Genomic DNA, 22,424 nt, shown 5'->3' with positions numbered 1-22,424 from the left:
CTTTCTGCCTTTGTTTTCTTCACAGTTTGAGCAAACCCAGCTAGCTATGCTTAGTTTCTTCCATCATATTTATCTGTCGCAGTACACTTTGCATGATCTAGTGCAACAAGTCAAGGTTGTAGCACGAAAAAGATCTTCTTCTTCTTCTTTCAGCTGCTCCCATTAGGGGTCGCCACAGCAGATCAACTGTTTCTATTTCTTCCTGTCCTCTGCATCTTGCTCTGTCACATCAACCACCTGCATGTCCTCTCTCACCACATCCATAAATCTTAGGCCTTCCTCTTTTCCTGTTACCTGGCAGCTTCATCCTTAGCATCTTTTTCCCACTATATTCTGCATCCCTCCTCAGCACATGTCCAAACCAAAGTAATCTTGCCTCTCTGGCTTTGTCTCCAATCCTTCCAACCTGAGATGACCCTCTAATATATTTATTCCTAATTCTGTCCATCCTCGTCACACCCAGTGCAAATCTTAACATCTTCAACTCTGCCACGTCAAGCTCTGACTCCTGCCTTTTTGTCAATGCCACTGTCTCCAACCCATATAACATAGGTGGTCTCACTACCCTCTTGCAGACCTTCCCTTTCACTCTTACTGGTACTTGTCTGTCACAAATCACTCCTGACACCCTTCTCCACCCACTCCATCCTGCCTGTACTCTCTTCTTCACCTCTCTTCCACACTCACCATTACTCTGAACTGTTGATCCCAAGTACTTAAACTCATTCACCTTCACCACCTCTACTCCCTGCATCCTCACCATTCCTCTATCCTCCCTCTCATTTACACACATATATTCTGTCTTAGTCCTGCTGACCTTCATTCCTCTCGAGCATATCTCTACCTCTCAAGGGTCTCCTCCACCTGTTCCCTACTCTCACTACAGATCACAATGTCATCTGCAAACATCATAGTCCACAGGGACTCCTGTCTGATCTCGTCTGTCAACCTGTCCATCACCATTGCAAATAAGAAAGCCTCAGAGCTGATCCTTGATGTAATCCCACCTCCACCTTAAACACATCTGTCACTCCCACCACAGACCTCACCGCTGTCACACTACCCTCGTACATATCCTGTACCACTCTTACATACTTCTCTGACACTCCCGACATCCTCATACAATACCACAAATCCTCTCTAGGCACCCTGTCATATGCTTTCTCTAAATCCACAAAGACACAATGCAACTCCTTCTGACCTTCTCTGTACTTCTCCATCAACACTCTCAGAGCAAACATTGCATCTGTAGTGCTCTTTCCTGGCATGAAACCATACTGCTGATCACTAATCATCACCTCCCTTCTTAACCTAGCTTCCACTATTCTTTCCCATAACTTCATGCTGTGACTGATCAGTTTAATCCCTCTGTAGTTACTACAGCTCTGCACATCACCCTTATTCTTAAAAATTGGTACCAAAACACTTTTTCTCCATTCCTCAGGCATCCTCTCACTTTCCAAGATTTCATTAAACAATATAGTTAAAAACTCCACTGCCATTTCACCTAAACACCTCCATGCTTCCACAGGTATGTCATCAGGACCAACAGCCTTTCCGTTCTTCATCGTCTTCATAGCTATCCTAACTTCCTCCTTGCTAATCCACTGCACTTCATGATTCACTATCCGCACATCATCCAACCTTCTCTCCCTCTTATTCTCTTCATTCATCAACCCCTCAAAGTACTCTTTCCAGCTGCTCAACACACTCTCCTTGCTTGTGAGTACATTTCCCTCATTATCCTTTATCACCCTTACCTGCTGCACATCTTTACTAGCTCAGTCCCTCTGTCTAGCCAATCGGTACAGGTCCTTTTCTCCCTCCTTAGTGTCCAACCTTTTATGCAACTCTTCATACGCCTTATCCTTAGCCTTCACCACCTCTCTCTTTGCCATGCACCTCATCTCCTTAAGATAGAGATGGGAAAATGCCATACACAAAAAAAATATGTGTACCTCTGTAGAGAGAGAAAAATATCATTAACTCAAATTCAAGAATAGAAGTTGGACTTATTTTGTTCTGTGCTGCATTGTAAGGAAAATATTTTTTAAACAAATACAGCACGTTTGCCAACATTCAAGATAAAAGTCAAATCTTCCCACTGCAGTCACTGGTTAATAGCAATGTAGTTTAAATATATGTTAAAAAAGTTCTTAGAAGTAGAAGCAAGAGTGATTGGTTAACAGTTCCTGATTTACAACCATAGATTTTTGACACCTCAAGAAGAATGTGGGAGAGGGTCTGTTAGCACCAGGACTAAAAAATTGGAAGCCTTAAAGGCATGCACTTAAGCTAGATTATTTTGTTGAGCATTTACAACTACTGTTAACGAGGTAAGACATCCTCAGAGAAAACTATTCAGAGTAATTCATGCAAAAAAGTGAAAATGAAAATAGGTTCCAGAAGCTGTGCAAAATGCCTCTGGTTCACATTACTGCCATTCTATTTACATGGAAGTTTAAAAAAACATGTTTTTTTTTATGTCTAGCATGACTTGTATAAGGACAACTTGAAGTGAATTCCGTAAACATCCCTCCACATTTTACAGCAGAAGATCCATTGAGAAATATTAACCGTAACCACTTAAAGATTCCGATGCAATAAAATAGTCAGAGTAAAAAGACATAACTAAATAACTGAGATGTAGTGACAAGTACAGTTTATTTATCCTTTTTGCTGATCAGGTTAGTCCCACTAGATCAATGGCCTCTTTTCAGGGGAGACCCAAAGTGGTATTCATACTGACTAAGGAAAGTTTGGCCAGGACACCAGGTAACTTTTCCTACTCTTTCTGATAAGTGTCATGGGATCTTTTACTTCAACCTGAACTACCACTAACTCACTTAGATGGGGCCTTGATTTAATGCTTTATCCAAAGTAAGGCACATTCAAGAGTGCACCACCCTCTTTAGACTGCACTATAGTATCAGCATTGGAACATTAATCCAAATACCTAATGTGGGAATAGAACCCACAGATTTCTTCACCAAAGGGAAGTGTACTGCCTATTGAGATACTGTGATCCAAATCAACATATGTGAATTTAACCCCCTCCTCTGGAAGACAGGACTATTAAACACAAAAACTGTACCAAGCAAATGCAGCAACATGAACTGCCTACCACTCTTATTTGGGGTTTGCTGAAATAACACCAAAATAATTTATTTAGACCTGAGTGGTTTGTGGTAGCACCATAGCTTTCAGCTAATTTAGTCAAGAATTCTGGATAAGGCTAAAAGCAATGGTGGTGAGGGTTACAATTAGGAACAATTTTTAAATATTGATCTAATTCACTAAAAAGTTAATATAACAAGTTTTGTATCAATATGTCTTTTGTGAATAATAAGTGTAAAACACTAATGGCTAACATTACTGACTGACTGGAATAATGAGTGATTTACCAGAAAATGAAAAATGTTTTGAGAGACAAGGCAAGCATTTGAAGCAAGATCAGGGATATTCTGCAAAAACAGGGATAGCTGAGAGGTATGGGTAGCAGTCAAAAGGGACTGTGTGGTCATAATACGTTTTTGGATGTGTAGGATTTTAAATGATATACTTATGATTTCATGAATGTCATTCTAACTGCCAATAAACAGGTCTCAGCAGAAGAATTTAAAATGTGTAGTTTTAATGACTGAGATTATTAAAACTACATATCCTTAAATTCTTATGTCGAGGCTTCTTCATTTCCAAATAGTTTAGTATGGTTTTACATTACCGTTATAGCCATTGCACCGGCAAACAAAAGGATTAAAGAAAATGCAGCTATTTTCAGCTCTCCATCTTCAGAATATGAAATGCTATACTATCACTCAAAGGTGGAACAAATGAGCAAAATTTAAACATTTACTAATAATTAGGGAGGGAGCTCATAGCATGGTTAAAATGCTACTTTACACTTCTTTTACCACATTCTCAGCTCTAAAATCATTAGAGAATCTTAGGAAAAACAAATCAAGTTTCAAAAGTCCAAGACCACAGATGAACAAGACAAGCAACTCCCACAAATAAAAAAAATATTACATCCAAGACCACAGATGAACAAGACAAGCAACCCCCACAAATAAAAAAAAATTACAATCACCTTTAGTCAGCATTGAATAATCAAGTGATACTGATAAGAGCAGGCTTGCAATATCATAAATACCATATCATCCATAACACCAACAAGAAACAATTAAAGAAACTACAACCATAGTCAAATTTCCATCTTCAAAATATAGAATACAGCACTGCCTTGCACATCCTGTGACCATACAAATATCTCATTGCTTGGCCATCTCTCCCCAGTCACATGAAACAATGTTGAAACCAATTAATATGCATGCTATTTTCCTCTTTACTTTTACAGTGATCATAGAGATTTGGATTTCATTTGAGATTATTATTAAAAAATACAGCAAAAACACTGAGAGACATTTGACGAACAAACAACTCATAGTGAAACACACAGCATGAGCAACAGTAAGCATTGCTTCCTTTGAAACTCACATTTATTGAAAATACATCTGGCAACACATTAAACTACAACAGACATGCAGGAATTCATAGGCAAGTAGCATATAGTGAAGCACTTATTAGGGACTGTCTGAGGGAATTCAAAAGACAATTGTGTAATTAATTTGCTAATACCATGGGACAGCCTACTGGACACAAATATCTCTTTTCAGGGGCAGCAGAGGAGCACTGTCTTTTGAAATTATATTGTTAGACTCACACTAGACAAATGAAGGCTGTGGGAAACAAAAGCAGCACTACAGGAAGGATCTTATTAACAGCTCATAGCCTTAACTCTTCTGCAGTATATACCAAACTGTTGTAGCCCAATACATTGCAGTTCACACCCTCGTACCTGTGGAAAACAAGTTAAATTAAAAATGCTTTCATAGTTAGTATTATAAAATTAAACTTGTAAAAGTCACTCTGTGCAGTTTACTAACAGACAAGCACACTGTCAACAGTCAACAAAACAAGGAAATCAAGGATTGTATGCAAATAACTTAACATAATCCATATGCTAAAGCTCCTGTTCACTACAAGTGATTCCTTCATTTACACCATAACTACTCTGCGGTGCAAGATACAAACACACACACACCCGTCTTTCCTGACCTAGAGTAGTCCAAATACAGGCTTTGCTGTATTCTGGACTTTTGGAAAGTTCCTGTGTTGCCCATTTCCTTTCTTGGATAAAGGGGGGCTTCTTTGTTCACCAGTGGCAGTGGGGAGCTTGGAGCAGCCTATCTATCCCTGGAGGAGTGTTCCCAGCACAAGAATCTGGTAGTCTATTGGCTGTTTTGGGACAATTTCTAGCTCTTTCAAGTCCCCCTGTATAAAACCCGCTTTAGCGCAGCATCAGGCAGCGCCGCTTAATTGGGTTTAAACCATTCTTGGCTCCACAAAGTCTGCTCTTCACTTTTTCCCTTAGAACTGATCTAGTTCTCATAATAAACACCCTATTCCCACTCTAAAGCCTGGCACTTGCTCACTAAAGCAATTATACAAGTCAGCACTAAAAAATTAAAAGCACTACACCCTCAGAAACTCCCATTGAGTACTTTGTTCCCCATTGGCCCTTTTTTTCAATTATAAAGGAATTCCCAATACTATTCTAGCATGTCCAAAGGTCAGTTGTCAATCTCCTCTCTGGTCCAGCTGGTGAATCTGGGAATCTTGAGGCAATGTTACAACTGCTTCATGTACACAGACAACCCTCTCCTCCTCCCAACAAATTCCAACACATGTGAGAGATGCAACCATATAGCCAAACTGGAGGCTAAGCTCTCTCAACTCAGTACTGCTGCAACCAGTCAGGAGGAGAAGGAAACCACACTCACTACAATTCCAGTCTCACATAGACTTACCACGACAGCAAACCAAACACATAAACACACAAAAACATACTCGGAGGCTCTAAATAAATATCTGCCTAAGCAGCAGAGACCTCCAAAGCAGACACCCAAGCAACCGCTACCCCAAAACAAAACACGTGCAACACATAGCTCACAAAGCCAGTGTGCCAAACAGTCACAGCCCTTAAGGCTAAACAACACACCTGATACACTTGTAATAGGTGACTCTATCGTCAGGCACACTGACGTCCCGCTCACCAGGGTGAACAAGGAGAAGGTCACGGTGAGATGCCTGTTGGGCGCTAGGATCCGCAACATAACACAAGCACTCATGTCACTCCAAGGCAAGTACAAATATGACTCAGTCATTGTCCATGCTGGTGTGAATGACCTGAGACGTACCTCCCTGGGCTACATGAAAAGAGACAAAGATGAGCTCTCTGAGCATGTAGCCCAGGCCAGTATGACCCTGACCTTGAGTAGCATCTTACCCTCACCAAGAATGATGCCACAATATGAAGACAAGATGATCAATTTCAACAATTGGCTTAAGTATTGGTGTCATTCAAAGGGGATCCAATGCCTGTCTGCATGGGATGACATGCTCGACAAGCCATGATGCTTCGCTAGGGATGGCTTGCATCTGTCACCTCTGGGCTTTTGGATATTGACAAAGGCTCTTGCCACCCCCATAGTGCCTTTTTTAGGCAAGGCTCAAAAGACAAACCCACCTGCTTAGGTATCACAAGGGATAAGAAACTAAGAGTAATGCTACTCAATAACCAAGTAGGAAAGGAAGGTGCCGGCTGAACAAGTAACCAAAATGAAAGCACCCAGTCAACAACGAAGTAACACAAAACGAAGGTTTAATTGGGCATAGAACAAAAAAGTCCACAACACAATAGACAATAATAATCAGTGTAAAACAATCCACACATCAACGCTATCCTATCCTTCTTCAGCATGAAATGCAAATCACAACCGAACCGAAACCTTAAATAATAATATAGAATCACTACTCCCCCTGCTGTAGCAAATGATAGTGCAAACTATATGAATGTTTTCAAAAAAAAAAAAACTGTAAAAATGAATTGATATCATACCCATAATTTTTCTGCTTTTAAGTTTTCAAGTTTCAGTTAAAAATTAAGGAAATCATATTCCAGATTCAGGATATTTCAAGCTGAAGAAGAAGGACACGTTGATGATTGTGTGTTTTTTGTTTTTTTGGCGCGTATGTCTGGACCTTTTTGACCTTTTGTTCTATGCCCAATTAAACCTTCGTTTTGTGTTACTTCGTTGTTGACTGGGTGCTTTAATGCTACTCAATGCCAGAAGTCTAAACCTCAAGATGCACGCACTCGAAACTCTCCTTAGCATGGAGAACATCGATATCTGTGCAGTAACAGAAACCTAGTTCAAGGCTCCCGAGAGCACACCAGCACTACCAGGTTATACCTCATACCATGTTTTTCGGCCCAAAAACTTGGACCGAACCACAAAAGGAGGGGGAGTATCAATATTCGTCAAAGATACCCACACCTCCAGGTTGGTGGCACAGCACGAAGCATCAGAGACTATCCATGTGCAACTAACAGTGGGTAAAACTGCCTTCCAATTTATAGCCTGCTACAGACCACCCTCCCAAACCCAGGAACCCCACTCAGCATTCTTGAGAACACTGGAAAATATGAAGGTCTCTCCAAACACCATTATATTGGGTGACTTCAACTACCCTAACATAGACTGGGAGCATTACTCTAGCTCCAACACCCTAGCCCAAAGGTTCCTAGTATTTATAAACTCAAATGCAATGGAACAACTTTTTGCCACTCCCATAAGAGGGGAAAACATACTGGACCTGATCATCACCAACATGGGGACTCTATGCTCCTGACCAGAAGCGTATCCCTCACTGGTAAGATCAGACCAAAAACTAATCTCACTAGATATTTACATCCCGACTCCAGCCCCTGCCCAGAAAACCACAGTGAAAAACTTCTCTAAAGCAAATTTCACACTGCTCAAAACCGAGGTGGAATCCTTCAAAGCCCCCAGGCCTGTGGAAAATATGGTCCAGACCGCAGAATCCTTTATAAACGCATTCTATGAACACCTTCAGGAATGCATGGATCATGCAATCCCAAATAAAACCAAGACTCAATCTGCCAAAGTTAGGCATCCTGTCTGGTGGAACCCAGCCATAAACAAACTATACAATAGAAGGAGGAAGCTACTACATGATAGAGCAAACTCCCAAAAAGGGAAGGCATCTCTGATCAGTATTAGCAAAAAACTACGGGCACTCATAAAATCGTCTAAGGCCAGCTTCGAGAGAAAAATTGCACAGGACACTAAGGATAATCCCAAGGCTTTCTTTAGTCATGTTAGGAACCTGGGTGGAAATTCCCAGATATATTCAGAGTTAGTCCAAAATGACAGAAAATACACCGAACCCACAGAAATTGCCAACATCCTAGCTGACAGGTTCAGTGCAAACTTCCCTCCCCTTCCCCACCAAAAGGGCAAATATCTATCCCAGCAGAGTGCTGCCCCCCTGACATCTCAGATGCTCAGGTAAGAGCCGCCCTCTCCAAAGCAAAAAACACAGCATCAATGGGACCAGACGGTGTCCCGGGCTGCATCCTACATGAACTCCAAGAAGAAATAAACCCAAATATAAAACTACTGTTCAATCTCAGCCTTACCACAGGATATGCACCCAAAGAGTGGCGTACAGCAACAGTGGTCCCTCTCCACAAAGGTAGTGCCTCAATGGATACTGGAAACTATCGCCCCATAAGCTTGACTAGCTTGGTCTGCAAAGCTATGGAAAGGATCATCATGGACCTCATAAATAAAAATATTGGGGACCTACAGACACTGGATCCTACCCAGTTCAGCTTTGTTGAGGGTAGATCCTGCCTCTTAAACCTGGTTGATTTCTTTGAAACAGTCACCAAGGCCATTGACGAGGGGAAGGTGGTCCACACAGCCTACCTGGACCTTGCAAAAGCCTTCGATACAATACCCCACTCGGGCATTATAGATAAGCTCACCAGCTTAAATATAAACCCCTATGTCACTAGATGGGTTGCAAACTGGCTCAAGGACAGAACCCACATGGTTTGAATTGCTGGGGCCATGTCAGACTCCAAACCATTTACAAGTGGCTTCCCACAAGGCTCAGTCCTGGGACCTCTCTTGTTCGGTATATATATCTCGGAGGTACAGGCTAACACGGAAGGACTGTGGCTGACCAAGTTCGCAGATGACTGCAAACTGGGCACCATAATCGACTCTCCAGCTGACACAAGCATCCTACAAAAGGGCCTCATAGAAACAGACAACTGGTGCCAGAGCTATGGCCTCAAGCTAAATGCCAAAAAGTGTATAGTCATCCCCTTTGGCAAAAACAAAGTGCCCACAAATTACCACATAGGTGGTAATCCATTAAGTATGGAAGAAGTAATTAGGGACCTGGGGACCCAAGTTGATAGCAATCTCTCATTTGACAACCACGTGGCCAAAGTGGTTAGAAAAACATTTTATATAGCCCACCTAATCATGAAGGGATTCACATCTAGATCAGGGGAGGTCATCGTGCCTCTTTACTCATCCCTCATCAGGTCCATAATTGAGTACAATGCCCCTTTTGGGATGTACCTTACCAGACACCTGCAGCAACTGGAAAGACCCCAAAAGTACCTCACCAAGAGGATCAAAGGCTCAAACAGATGCCATATGCTGCCCGGTTAAAGAAACTCCTGCTCTACTTAGTGGCATACTGCCTGCTCAGAGGTGATCTGTGCCTGACGTATAAAGTCATGTCCAACCCGGAATTAATGGACATGCTGCTCCTCAGAAAATCCAAATCCCATCGAGCTATGCGCTTGAGAGACTTGAACCTCAGCACTGAAATAAATAGGACATGCTGGAGGGACAGCTTCATAACCCAGAGGCTCCCTTCACTCTGGAATAAAATCCCAGTCCAGGTTAGGCAGAGTCCCTCATTGACTCTCTTCAAGAGGAATCATGATGAGTGGAAGGGATATAGTAGATTTACCCCGGGTATCACTTCTGTGTCACTGTTAGACAGAGGCACAGTATACTAACCTCGAAAAAGGGCATAGCAAAATTCATTTAAAATGGGTGGCGAAAGCCAAACACACTCTGGCTAAGCTTATAAATGCCCTAGGGCAGATAGCCTAGTATGAACCTATGAAACTATGAACACGCACAAACAGCACACACACACACATATGCACACGCACACACACACACACACACACACACACACACATATGCACACACACACACACACACACACACACACACACACACACACACACACACACACACACACACACACACACACACACACACGTGACAATCAGTTATAGCCCCTTGTAAACAAATACATAAATGAGTATATTTCAATTCATTACTGTGTGAATCATGCAGCACATTCTATTGCACAGCCACCATACTGTCCAAAGCCCTTGGGTGAAGAATGAGACAACCACCGAACAATCAGAAACAGATTTTAAATCTTTCTCTTATATAATTAGAAAGCTGCATTAGCATGCACTTTCTGAAGGACAAAATTTGCCAGAAAGCCACAAGTTTTATAAGGATCAGACCAAAATAATTCTCAATTTCTTTGCTCAAGAATTATGAACAAAGACAAAATAATTTGGGAGGATGGGGCATATTTTAAATATTAATCTTTTTTATTTATTAATGCACTAGAGAAAGTGTCATTTTTAAGAATGACCTAGGAGTACTGTCTGAGTGACCTGCTCACAGTCATACCATAGGCAAATCCTTTGAAGCATAGACAGAACACAGTGGAGGGATAGATGCATATCACAGAGAATACCAATCCTTTGGAATCATCTTCCTGTCCACATAAAGCAAAGTACTGCTCTTACACTATTTAAACGTATTTTGGATGAATGGATGAGTAACTACAAATTCACCCCTGGTTTAGCACCCTTGTGCCTTGTGGAGAGGGGCGACATATAAATGCTCATCTCATTTCTGGGCTATTCCTACTTAAAATATAATGACTAAAAACTTAATGGAAATGTATGGCTAGGCTTATATAGATCCTCATGGAGCCATAGTCCAATAAGTAACTATGAAGGTAGGAGGATTCAATCCCTGTAGTTCTGATGACATGATGACATGAAGCAATCTGTTAATAGCTGAGACTTTAACTTTCAGACAACTGTAATTCACTTAAAAGCTACAACAGATGTTGCATGAACATACCTTTTCCGATTTTCTAAGCAAAGGGAACTCTAATGACAAAAAAAAAAAAAAAAAAGATAAGGGAGGTTTGGCAGGTTGCAGGTGCCCTGTGGATACAGGGTTTGATTCTTTCCACCTCCAACTTTGTGACTCTGCCTAAGTCACTTAACCAGAACGCTATAACTGGAGCAATTCAAACACACCTATTTTCCACCTGTTGCTTAATAGAGCTCATACAGACTGTGTAAAAATGTAGAAGAGGAGGCATGCACTTTCTCCTAACTGCTGCTTAATGGATTTTTTAACTTGCAGTAAAAGAGAATTTCCAACTGCTTAAAAAGACCTAGTGGAAAGAGTCAGCTGCACTTAGCAGGGTGAGAAGTTTTTCCTTGTATCCAGGAACTGGGTTACTCATGGGGCACACACTTTTACAGGCGGGCACATGCCCACATAGCAGTAATTTCTAAGCTACTTATTATGTATCCTCTCTTCTACCTGGATACAGTGTTTAATTAATTTTAAGAGAAATAAATGACTGATGAAAAACAATCTAAACTATTTAGCAATTGTTATGTCTCCCTTTCTTGTACTAAATAGAACCAGATTCCACAAACTTTTTTTTGTTGTTGTTAAGACAGGTGCAGATGCTTTGCTTGATGCTGTGTTTGGTTGATATCTGTTTAGTCCACTGCTTTTGGTCAGCTAAACAGATTGTTGATAGGTGAACCAGATTACATAACTTTTGTGGTTTGGGAATATTGTCTTTCCTTGATTTACTGCAGTCTTGGAGTTAATACGTATAATTAGCAGGGAGTGTAGAGGAGCAGCCTCCAACAAAAAATTATGTTTTTTTTTTTGTTTGTTTGTTTTAAGTACTGCATGCACCAAGACTGTTTCTCAGTGCATGTGTAGTGTAATGAGGTAACATTCACATTTTTACTTATTGTGATATTTGTTTGGGGATACTGACAAATGTAAGGGACAAGGAAAGCGAGTAGAATCGTGTATAGATAGATATCCACACACTTACACACACACACACACACACACACACACACACATATATATATATATATATATATATATATATATATATATATATTGATATAAATGTATATGGCTCCCCTTCAAAATATGGAATGCTTACATTACTGAATCCCACTTCATGAGCATGACTTCATTGAATCTTCATTATATCGAGTTCCCGGAATAATGAAAATGAATCCTGGAAAAGGAACCACTTGTCCACGATGGTGAACCTTGCCCTTCCTCCAGTGTATTGTAATCTCAGTGTTGGTATATTTAATTGGAAGGTGTGGTGGATGAAGCCCCCCACTTGAAGGTTTTTTTTTGTTTTGCTGTTTGTTGTTTTTGTCCTAGTGGACAAGTGGTTCCTTTCCTAGGGTTCGTTTTCCTTGTTCCAGGAGTTTGATATAATGAAGATTCGATGAAGTCAGGCTACATCAAGTGGGATTCAATAATGTGAGTATTTGGTGCTTTAAAGTAAACCCATATATATATATATATATATATATATATATATATATATATATATATATATATATATATATATATATATATATTTATATACATATATATATATATTAATACATATGCACATTTGGTGGAGGTCTAAATACATGATAAAGGTAATTTGACAGAGCAACACAATATGGTTGAAGATTTCCAAGATTCATGTCCATCTTTACAGAGCAGTACCTTGAACACTTTGCTATAACTACTGTTTTATTTGGTTTATTTATGTTGATGTACACAAGCCACTGAACGTTAACATGTTGCCTGTATATCATATTCATTTTCATATCATTGCAGTAATATAGTTATTAAATTGTCATCCATTTTACTGATGGTTGCTGAATTACTTGTAGAGAAATAATGTTATGATTGGTCAAAAGAGGATATGTGTGATCGATACACATATTTGCTTTTGTTTTTGTGTTGGGGAGGCAACATTATTGTTACATATCTTAACGTATTTTTATTTAACTTTTACTGAAATTCTTAGGTAAGCTGTGGTTAGCTGCACTGCAGACATGTTTTCTGTGTTCCCTTTTTTATGCAATGCATATATTTGCAACTTTTCTTTTGAAACTGCATCTTAAGTTTGTAATGAATCAGTTCATGTGCTTTAAAATACCTTGGTGCATTAATAAAAAGAAGTAAGCTAGAATGCCACCCCCCCACACACACACGCTCACACAATTTCTCCTTTTATTCCTTACTTCTTCCATGCCTCATCACTTTGTATAAATCGTACTGCTACCCTTTTGTATCTGTAACCTTTCTGACTTTGTCACCCTAACATATGCGTATGAAGTTCTATTTGAAATGCTTTGCAAATGATGTAATGTTTCCATTAACCTTAGCTTATATCTAAGTGCTCAGAAAAACAAACATTATACTTCAGTGCAATTTTACCCAAACATCTGTTTCAATCTGATAGTGATTTTAAGCCTTCATAATGTCTCCTGTGGACTCTCCTGAGTCAGTCAGTAGCCTCTTGTGGCAATGTGTGCTGTTTGAAAGTACTGATACTTTATCTTGAGAATGCATGAAATATAAGCAACATAACTCATCTGATGCATTGTATGTAATTCATAATAACAAACTGTCAAGCTATCATCATAGTTTTTTTTTCAGCAAACACGATGCTTCTAAGAATAGAATGATAATACGGCCTTGCTGTTTTTTACATTATAATTTAAAGGCCAGAGAATTGTCTCTTCACAGGTTAATCTACATTATTTTATTTGTTTCAATGAGTTACCTATTGATATTGAAACAAATACTATATCATCAGAATATAAGACCTAAACATTCAGTCAAAAAGACATGGATTTGTATGATATTTGCATTACATTATTTGCAGAACACATTTGGCTATATGTTAATTGTGTCATTTTGAGCCAGTTTGCCAAACTAAACGATTAGTTGCCTAAACATACCATTTGAAGAATTTCACAAATCTACTTTAAAGTGGATTACTGATAACATTTATGTTCATGCTTCAAAAAGCAATCATGCCACTGCCTTACTTTTTTTTCCCCACCATTACCTTATTTCAAGTGCAATTACTGCAGTACATTTGCTGGAATGCAACAAAAATAAAGCATATCAAATATTTTTAAGTGTATGTCCAATTGCAAATTTTGGGGATACAGGCTGCCATCTCTTCGAAAACAGTTTTAATATATGATTTATTTATTCTTTCATCCAAATAATACACTTGCTGCCAAACTCTTATTTGCAAAATAGTTGATCCTTATGGTATCAAAATATAATATCTTAAGCAATATAAAATTAATGCATTGCATTCTAGCATCTGATAATAAATGGAATTCATTGAAGGTAGCCCTCCTTGATGCTTGTTATCTGGAAAGGAAATTAAGCAATATTAAAGCTTTCCTGTCTTTCAAGGAAATGGGGAAGGGCTTGCAGTCATAGCAACCTACTATGTAAGGACTCAGCTAGCTTAACACAGATCCCTGAGCACTGCATCTGTTAAGATTTGCAGCCTTGTGGGACTGGGCAGGAGGTCTAGTCTCATTTTTTTTCTTAAATAATAAAGCACAACATTAGCTGAATTTGACCTTAACAGATAGTGGCATCAAAGCTTGTCGACTGCTGAAACACCCCATTCATGGTCCCATAGCAGTATGAGATACTTGCTGAAAACAGATTAGTCATATTGGGAGACTGTTCAGAAAAAAACAAGAAAAAAATCATTACCACATAAAAATGTTACCCAGCTTCAGTTTTCAAATGTAGAACAAAAGCTGCCTAAAACTTTTTTGCTAAGACAGACAACTAAAAGACTCCTGTAAGCTTAACTTGGTGACCAAGACTGATGGAAACAATAAGATTTTATTAAACCTTATTATGAACATGAGGAGGTGTTAACTACTGATACAGTGTCACAGAGGAATATCAGTATGTAAAACCCACGGATTACTGCTGATATTTTAATTAGCATGTTACATGCTAACTTGATCAGAAATGTGCATAGAAACCTCCCTAGCTCACCACCATCAGGTCCCACATATCACCAATTACCAAATAATGACAGCTCTTGCCAAAGTTAAGAACACAAGTTATATGGGAAAAGATGGCATTCTTGAGAGCTTCCTAAGTGACATATGGCAAAACATAGTCTATCTATCATAATAGTCAAAAATAAATCCAGGTAAACAGACTATATCCCTGATCTCTGACACTATGCAGTGATGCATTCTATACATAAAGACAGCCTCTCCATGGACATAAATCCACTAACCTTACCAGTAATCTCTGGAATGTTATAACTAAGGCTATTATACAACTGCTGTGGGAGGAACAATTGCATACCTCTCAACTGTACAGATTTTTGCAGAATGCCCAGATTTTTGCCTCAGATTTTTGGTCTATATCTCATAAAATTTCTTGCAAATCGTTGGTAAATCACTGAGGGTTGAAGTCAGAAAATAGTGGCAAACATTGGGGTTTCAGACTTCATACCTTTCAGAAAGATATATATATATGTTAAATGATAGCATTTAGGATGACCTTATGTTTGGAATTGTGGAAGAAAGAGAGAAATATTATAAGATTAGGAAAGGTATTGATGACCAATGTGGTGAACTAGTGCAAAGGAAAATTAAAAAACTTGAAAAGGATTTAGTAGTGTACAAGAATAACACTAGTTACCCTATGCCCAGGTCTAGGCCTAGATTGTGGGTGAGTGAACAGGCAAGTTGTAGGGAAGAAGAAATACATAATGAATACCCAAGGGTAAGTGATGAAGTAAGTAACCTGGAAGATTTTAACGATTATCCCCCTTTAAGGAGATCTGAAAGACTCTGGAATAAAGGTGATTTCCAACAAAACCAGTATTATTCAAATTTTCAGGGGGTAACAAGAAGAGGAGGGGGAGGTACTAACAAGCACAGGTACCACCAGCCCCAATTTGGAAAACGAAGATACCATTCAGGACACCTCCAATCCCTTTAGGTTCACTAAGGGTGATTTTAGTATATACAATTTTAGTTCTATTAAATTGAATGATGAATATTTTAGTTTGTTATCCAGAGGTATGAAATTCATATCCCTGATTAAATGAGCGCTTACAAAGATTTTATTAGATTTTAAGGCATTTTTAAGGAAGATTAATTTTCAACTTCTTTTCAACGGTGATACGGTTAGAAGGCCCAGTAATTAAAGTGAAAAAGAGCACATAAAACCCCCCTTTATATCCTCAAATAAAAAAAATTTTGAGAGTCTGGTTGAAAATTAAATTAGAAATAATTTTAATAAAGTTAGATTAAAAAAAAACTTAGATGGACGAGAACACAAACTTTTAGTGGAACTAAGGAAAGACACAAACATACAAATAAAGAAACCAGACAAAGGGGTGGGATGGATTTAATGGATGCTCTTATGTATGAAGGGAAAATGAATGAAATTTTCAGAGACCCCAGTAGGTACACTAGCAGTTCTAAGAACAAAATTAACATAGCTTATGAAAGGATAGATGCAGTCCTTGAGGACTTCTATACAGAAGGTCTCATTGACAATAAAATATTGAGGTATCCGAAAGTGGAAAAACCAAGAATACCCACTGTATTTGGGATCCCTAAAGTACACAAGAATGGGATGGATCCACCATTGAGACCAATTGTTTCAGCAGAAGGGTCAAAAACCTTTCCCCTTACAAAATATATAGACTCTAAGTTGAAAAATATATGGTTAAAATGTAATAACATCCATAGAGATTCTTGGGATTTTTTAAGGAGTGTGAAACAGGATTTATACTCGGACAATATGTATTGTCTTACTATTGATATTGTGGACCTATTTTCTTGCATTCCAATGGAGAAAGGAAAAGTAATGTTTGAGGAATTCATTTTTGAGGATGGTAGTTTAACACGTGATGAGTGCATGGTGATCATACAGTTGCTGGGTTTAGTTTTAAAGTATAATTTCTTTTATTTTAAAGGGGAGTATTTCCACCAAATCATGGGGGTGGCTATGCGCGCAGCTTGCGCCCCAACATACGCAAATTTGATCCAACCGAAATGGGAAGAAAAATGGGTGCTTGATTCTATATTTAGTTCAAAATGGTCATTATACAAGAGGTTTCTTGATGATATTTGTATTTTTTGGAAGGCACAAAAGGAAGAAATTGGTACTTTTATAGAGTTTTTGAGTAAAAGTACAGGTTTTTTGGAGTTTACACATAAAATAGATGATGAAAAATTAAATTATTTAGATATAAAGATACACAAGAAAGACAATAAATTTAATTCAAAAGTGTATAGGAAAACTACTTACTCAAATTCTTATTTGCACTACAATAGTGCACACCCTTGAACACCAGAAAATACATTTGGTTTGGGGACAATACATTAGATCATCCAGAATGACATCTAATAATGAAGATTTCATGGAAGAAATGAAAATTTTTAATCAAATGTTTAAGAAAAGAAACTATCCAAGCACTTTAACTGAGAAAGTGGAGAAGGAAGTTCTAGAATGAAGGGAGGGGAAATTTTGACCAATTTTAGGTAGCAATGAAGAAAGTATTGAGCAACAACTAAAAATGGATGAGGGTTTCAACAGGACCCTAGTTATAGAATTTAATGCAAGTTCTACCTTAGTTAAAAGTATAATAGAAAAGGAATGGGACAGGTTCACTTCCATTACAGATTTAGATAGAATAGCCAAGGAAAAGTTAAAGGTAGCTTACAAAAACTCCAGTAGTTTAAAGAATTTATTGGAAAGGAATGTCACGACAAGAATAGGAAGTAATAATATGAGAAGAAAAGGAACATTTAAATGTGGGCACTGTGCTCAATGTTCATATATTTTTAACAAAGAAACCATATACTTGGAATGTAGAAAAATTTTATTAGAGGACAAAACATACAGTAATTGTGAAGATACAGGAATAGTGTATTTAGCAAAATGTATGTGCTGTCAAGCATTCTATGTGGGAAAGACGGAATGCAAATTAAAAAGAAGAATTTACGAGCATTTATATGAAGTACAGAATAAAAAAGAAACAAATGCACTTTACAAACATCAAATAGAATGCTTGGATGCAAATTACTTATTTTTTGTATTAGAGAAGGTGAAGAAGGACAAAAGGGGTGGTCTATGGGAAGAAACAATTGAATATAGAGAGCTCTGGTGACAAGTAACTTTGCAAGCTAATAGGTGGCCAGGGCTAAATGACTGTATTTCGATAGCCCCTCTTCTTAAACTAAGAGCTGCCAAATTATAAAGCCCTTGAATATGAGGTTTTGTATTTTCGTACTGTTGTTTCATTCAATCTATTTATTTATTTACATCTTTGTTTGCTCTATTGAATCTTTTAACAGAGGAATAATGAGGTTTCTTTTAATATTTATAAGGTATTAATTATGCATTTATTTACTATATTGGACTTCTTATTTATAGTGTAAACAACTTTTTATTCTTGTTTTAGTTTCTTTTATAAGTTTTTATACAGTTGACAATGTAAAAGTCTTAGAATGCCCTTTCAAATTTATGTACTGTATTTCGCCACAAGATGGTGATATAATCAAGTTTATTATGGCCTTGTTTTTTAACTGATATTATTATCATTGTGCACTAATTTTAAAACATTAGTAGTCTAAATGAATTAATAGTTTTTTTTGTACCTAATATTTAATAAAAGATTTAACAATTTTATACATTTTGTATAAATTTTACACACTATTTATACTGTTTTTAATCACCTTTACCTTGTGTTTAATGTTTTTTCAAAACCAGCTTTAGTCATTTTAATTGATGTGTTTTTATTGGATAAATTTTGATTGGAAAACTTTTAAATACCTGTAGTGTGTCAACCAGCCCACATCCGGGGAAGTTTTAAAACGAAAACATACTGTTTCTATAGAGCGTTAATGTGCTTATGTGCTGTACTGTGTTATACTGTGGAGTGAAAACTTATAATAAATAACTGGAAGAAACAGCTGTTCATAAGCTTTATTGTGGACCTTCCGAGGTTCTATTTTATTTTTTACTGGTTTCAATGTTTTGCGGACCTTTTGGCTTACTTGTGGATTTATTTAGTTCAATTTTGCCATGGAAGGGGACACGAGCTTGGACAGCGAATGAGTGAATCAACGTGATGCCATCGGCCAAACGAGGAAGCTGATTGGCCAATTGTCGCAGTTGATTGACTTGTTGACGCCTCTCAGTTCTTCATTGGCAAATGTGTTTGTCAAAACACAGGGAATGAAGAACCAAGAAGTGAGTAGAGGCAGAACACTAGGATGCCGATATGACGGTGCAATTGCTGGAACTAGTGCAGGTTTTATAAATGGTGGAAACGCGACGGACTTTCGACAAACACCAAATACCCTGAGGCAATCCCAGGAGCGAGGACAATTCAGGTTTAATACTAGCCCATCTCTTCAGCTTGGGGAGGACGTGCATTCATCAGTTAAAAATATGGACTGCAATGACTTCTTAAAGAATGGCCTCAGGTTAGTTTTACAATTAATTTTAAAGAGAAAAACATTAAACCTAAGCCAGCAGCTGATTCATACAAAAACCAGCTAGGCAAGTTTGAAAAACTTTATTTAAATATAAAACTTTATATATTGAAAATAGCTATCTAAAGGAATGTGTTTCTGTGAATATTGTTCCCAAGGGGCTCAGGGTATGCAAATATCCAAACAATGTTGTCCCAGGGAGCAGTTTTCACAAGGAATTAATTATTTTTAACAGGTGTGGTTTGGAAGTTTTGAAAAGCATGATTGAAGAAAACAATAGGGTAAAATGTGATTTATTGAAAGAGATAGATATGTTAAATGATAGCATTCAGGATGACCTTATGTTTGGAATTGTGGAAGAAAGAGAGAAATATTATAAAGATTAGGAAAAGGTTTGATAACCAATGTGGTGAAATAGTGCAAAGGAAAATTAAAAAACCTGAAAGGGATTTGGTAGAGTACAAGAATAACACTAGTTACCCTATGCCCAGGTCTAGGCCTAGATTTTGGGTGAGTGAACAGGCAAGTTGTAGAGAAGAAGAAATACATAATGAATACCAAAGGGTAAGTGATGAAGTAGGTAACCTGGAAGATTTTAACGATTATCCCCCTTTGAGGAGATCTGAAAGACTCCAGAATAAAGGTGATTTCCAACAAAACCAGTATTATTCAAATTTTCGGGGGGTAACAAGAAGGGGAGAGGGAGGAACTAACAAGCACAGGTACCACCAGCCCCAATTTGGAAAATGAAGATATCATTCAGGACACCTCCAATCCCTTTAGGTTCACTTAGGGTGATTTTAGTATATACAATTTTAGTTCTATTAAATTAAATGATGAATATTTTAGTTTGTTATCCAGAGGTATTAAATTCATACCCCTGATTAAAGGAGAGCTTACAAAGATTTTATTAGATTTTAAGGTATTTTAAGGTAGATTAATTTTTAACTTCTTTTCAACAGTGATATGGTTACAAGGCCCAGTAATTTAGCGAAAATAACACATACAACCTCCCTTTACATCCTGAAATAAAAAAAATGTTGAGAGTCTGGTTGAAAATAAAATTAGAAATAATTTTAATAAAGTTAGATTTAAAAAAACTTAGATGGATGAGAACACAAACTTTTAGTGGAACTAAGGAAAGACACAAACATACAAATAAAGAAACCAGACAAAGGGGTGGGGTGGTTTTAATGGATGCTCTTATGTATGAAGGGAAAATGAATGAAATTCTCAGAGACCCCAGTAGGTACACTAGTAGAAGAATACCCACTGTATTTGGGATCCCTAAAGTACACAAGAATGGGATGGATCCACCACTGAGACCAATTGTTTCAGCAGAAGGGTCAAAAACCTTACCCCTTGCAAAATATATAGACTCTAAGTTGAAAAATATATGGTTAAAACATAATAATATCCTTAGATATTCTTGGAATTTTTTAAGGAGTGTGAAACAGGATTTATATGCGGACAATATGCATTATCTTACTATTTATACTGTGGACCAATTTTCCAGCATTCCACTGGAGGAAGGAAAAGTAATGTTAGAGGGATTAATTTTTGAGGATGGTAGTTTAACACGTGATGAGTGCATGGTGATCATAAAGTTGTTGGATTTAGTTTTAAAGTATAATTTCTTTTATTTTAAAGGGGAGTATTTCCACCAAATCAAGGGGGTGGCTATGCAGCTTGCGCCCCATAATATGCACATTTGATCCTAGCAAAATGGGAAGAAAAATGGGTGCTTCATTCTATATTTAGTTCAAAATGGTCATTATACAAGAGGTTTCTGGATGATATTTGTATTTTTTGGAAGGCACCAAAGGAAGAAATTGGTAATTTTATAGAGTTTTTGAGTAAAAGTACAGTTTTTTTGGAGTTTACACATAAAATAGATGATGAAAAATTAAATTATTTAGATATAAAGATATACAAGAAAGACAATAAATTTAATTCAAAAGTGTATAGGAAAACTACTTACTCAAATTCTTATTTGCACTACAATAGTGCACACCCCGCACACCAGAAAAGAAATTTGGTTAGTGGACAATACATTAGTTCATCCAGAAAGACATCTAATAATGAAGATTTCATAGAAGAAATGAAAATTTTTAACCAACTGTTTAAGGAAAGAAACTATCCAATCACTTTAATTGAGAAAGTGGCGAAGGAAGTTCTAGAAGGAAGGGAGGGGAAATTTCACCCCATTTTATGTAGCAACAAAGAAAGTATTGAGCAACAACTAAAAATGGATGAGGGTTTCAACAGTTCCCTGGTTATAGAATTTAATGCAAGTTCTACCTTAGTTAAAAGTATAATAGAAAAGGAATGGGACAGGTTCACTTCCATTACAGACTTAGATAGCATAACCAAGGAAAAGTTAAAGGTGGTTTACAAAAACTCCAGTAGTTTAAAGAATTTATTGGAAAGGAATTCCATGACAAGAATAGAAAGTAATAATATGAGAAGAAAAGGAACATTTAAATGTGGGCACTGTGCTCAATGTTCATATATTTTTAACAAAGAAACCATATACTTGGAAAGTAGAAAAATGTTATTTGAGGTCAAAACATACAGTAATTGTGAAGATACAGGGATAGTGTATTTAGCAAAATGTATGTGCTGTCAAGCATTCTATGTGGGAAAGACGGAATGCAAATTAAAAAGATAAATTTACGAGCATTTATATGAAGTACAGAATAAAAAAGAAACAAATGCACTTTACAAACATCAAATAGAATGCTTGGATGCAAATTACTTATTTTTTGTATTAGAGAAGGTGAAGAAGGAC

This window comes from Protopterus annectens, chromosome 6.part0 (assembly GCF_019279795.1).
Source record: "Protopterus annectens isolate FY-2018-M chromosome 6.part0, PAN1.0, whole genome shotgun sequence".
Classification (NCBI taxonomy): domain Eukaryota; kingdom Metazoa; phylum Chordata; order Ceratodontiformes; family Protopteridae; genus Protopterus; species Protopterus annectens.
Note: the sequence above shows the minus strand (reverse complement) of the source record.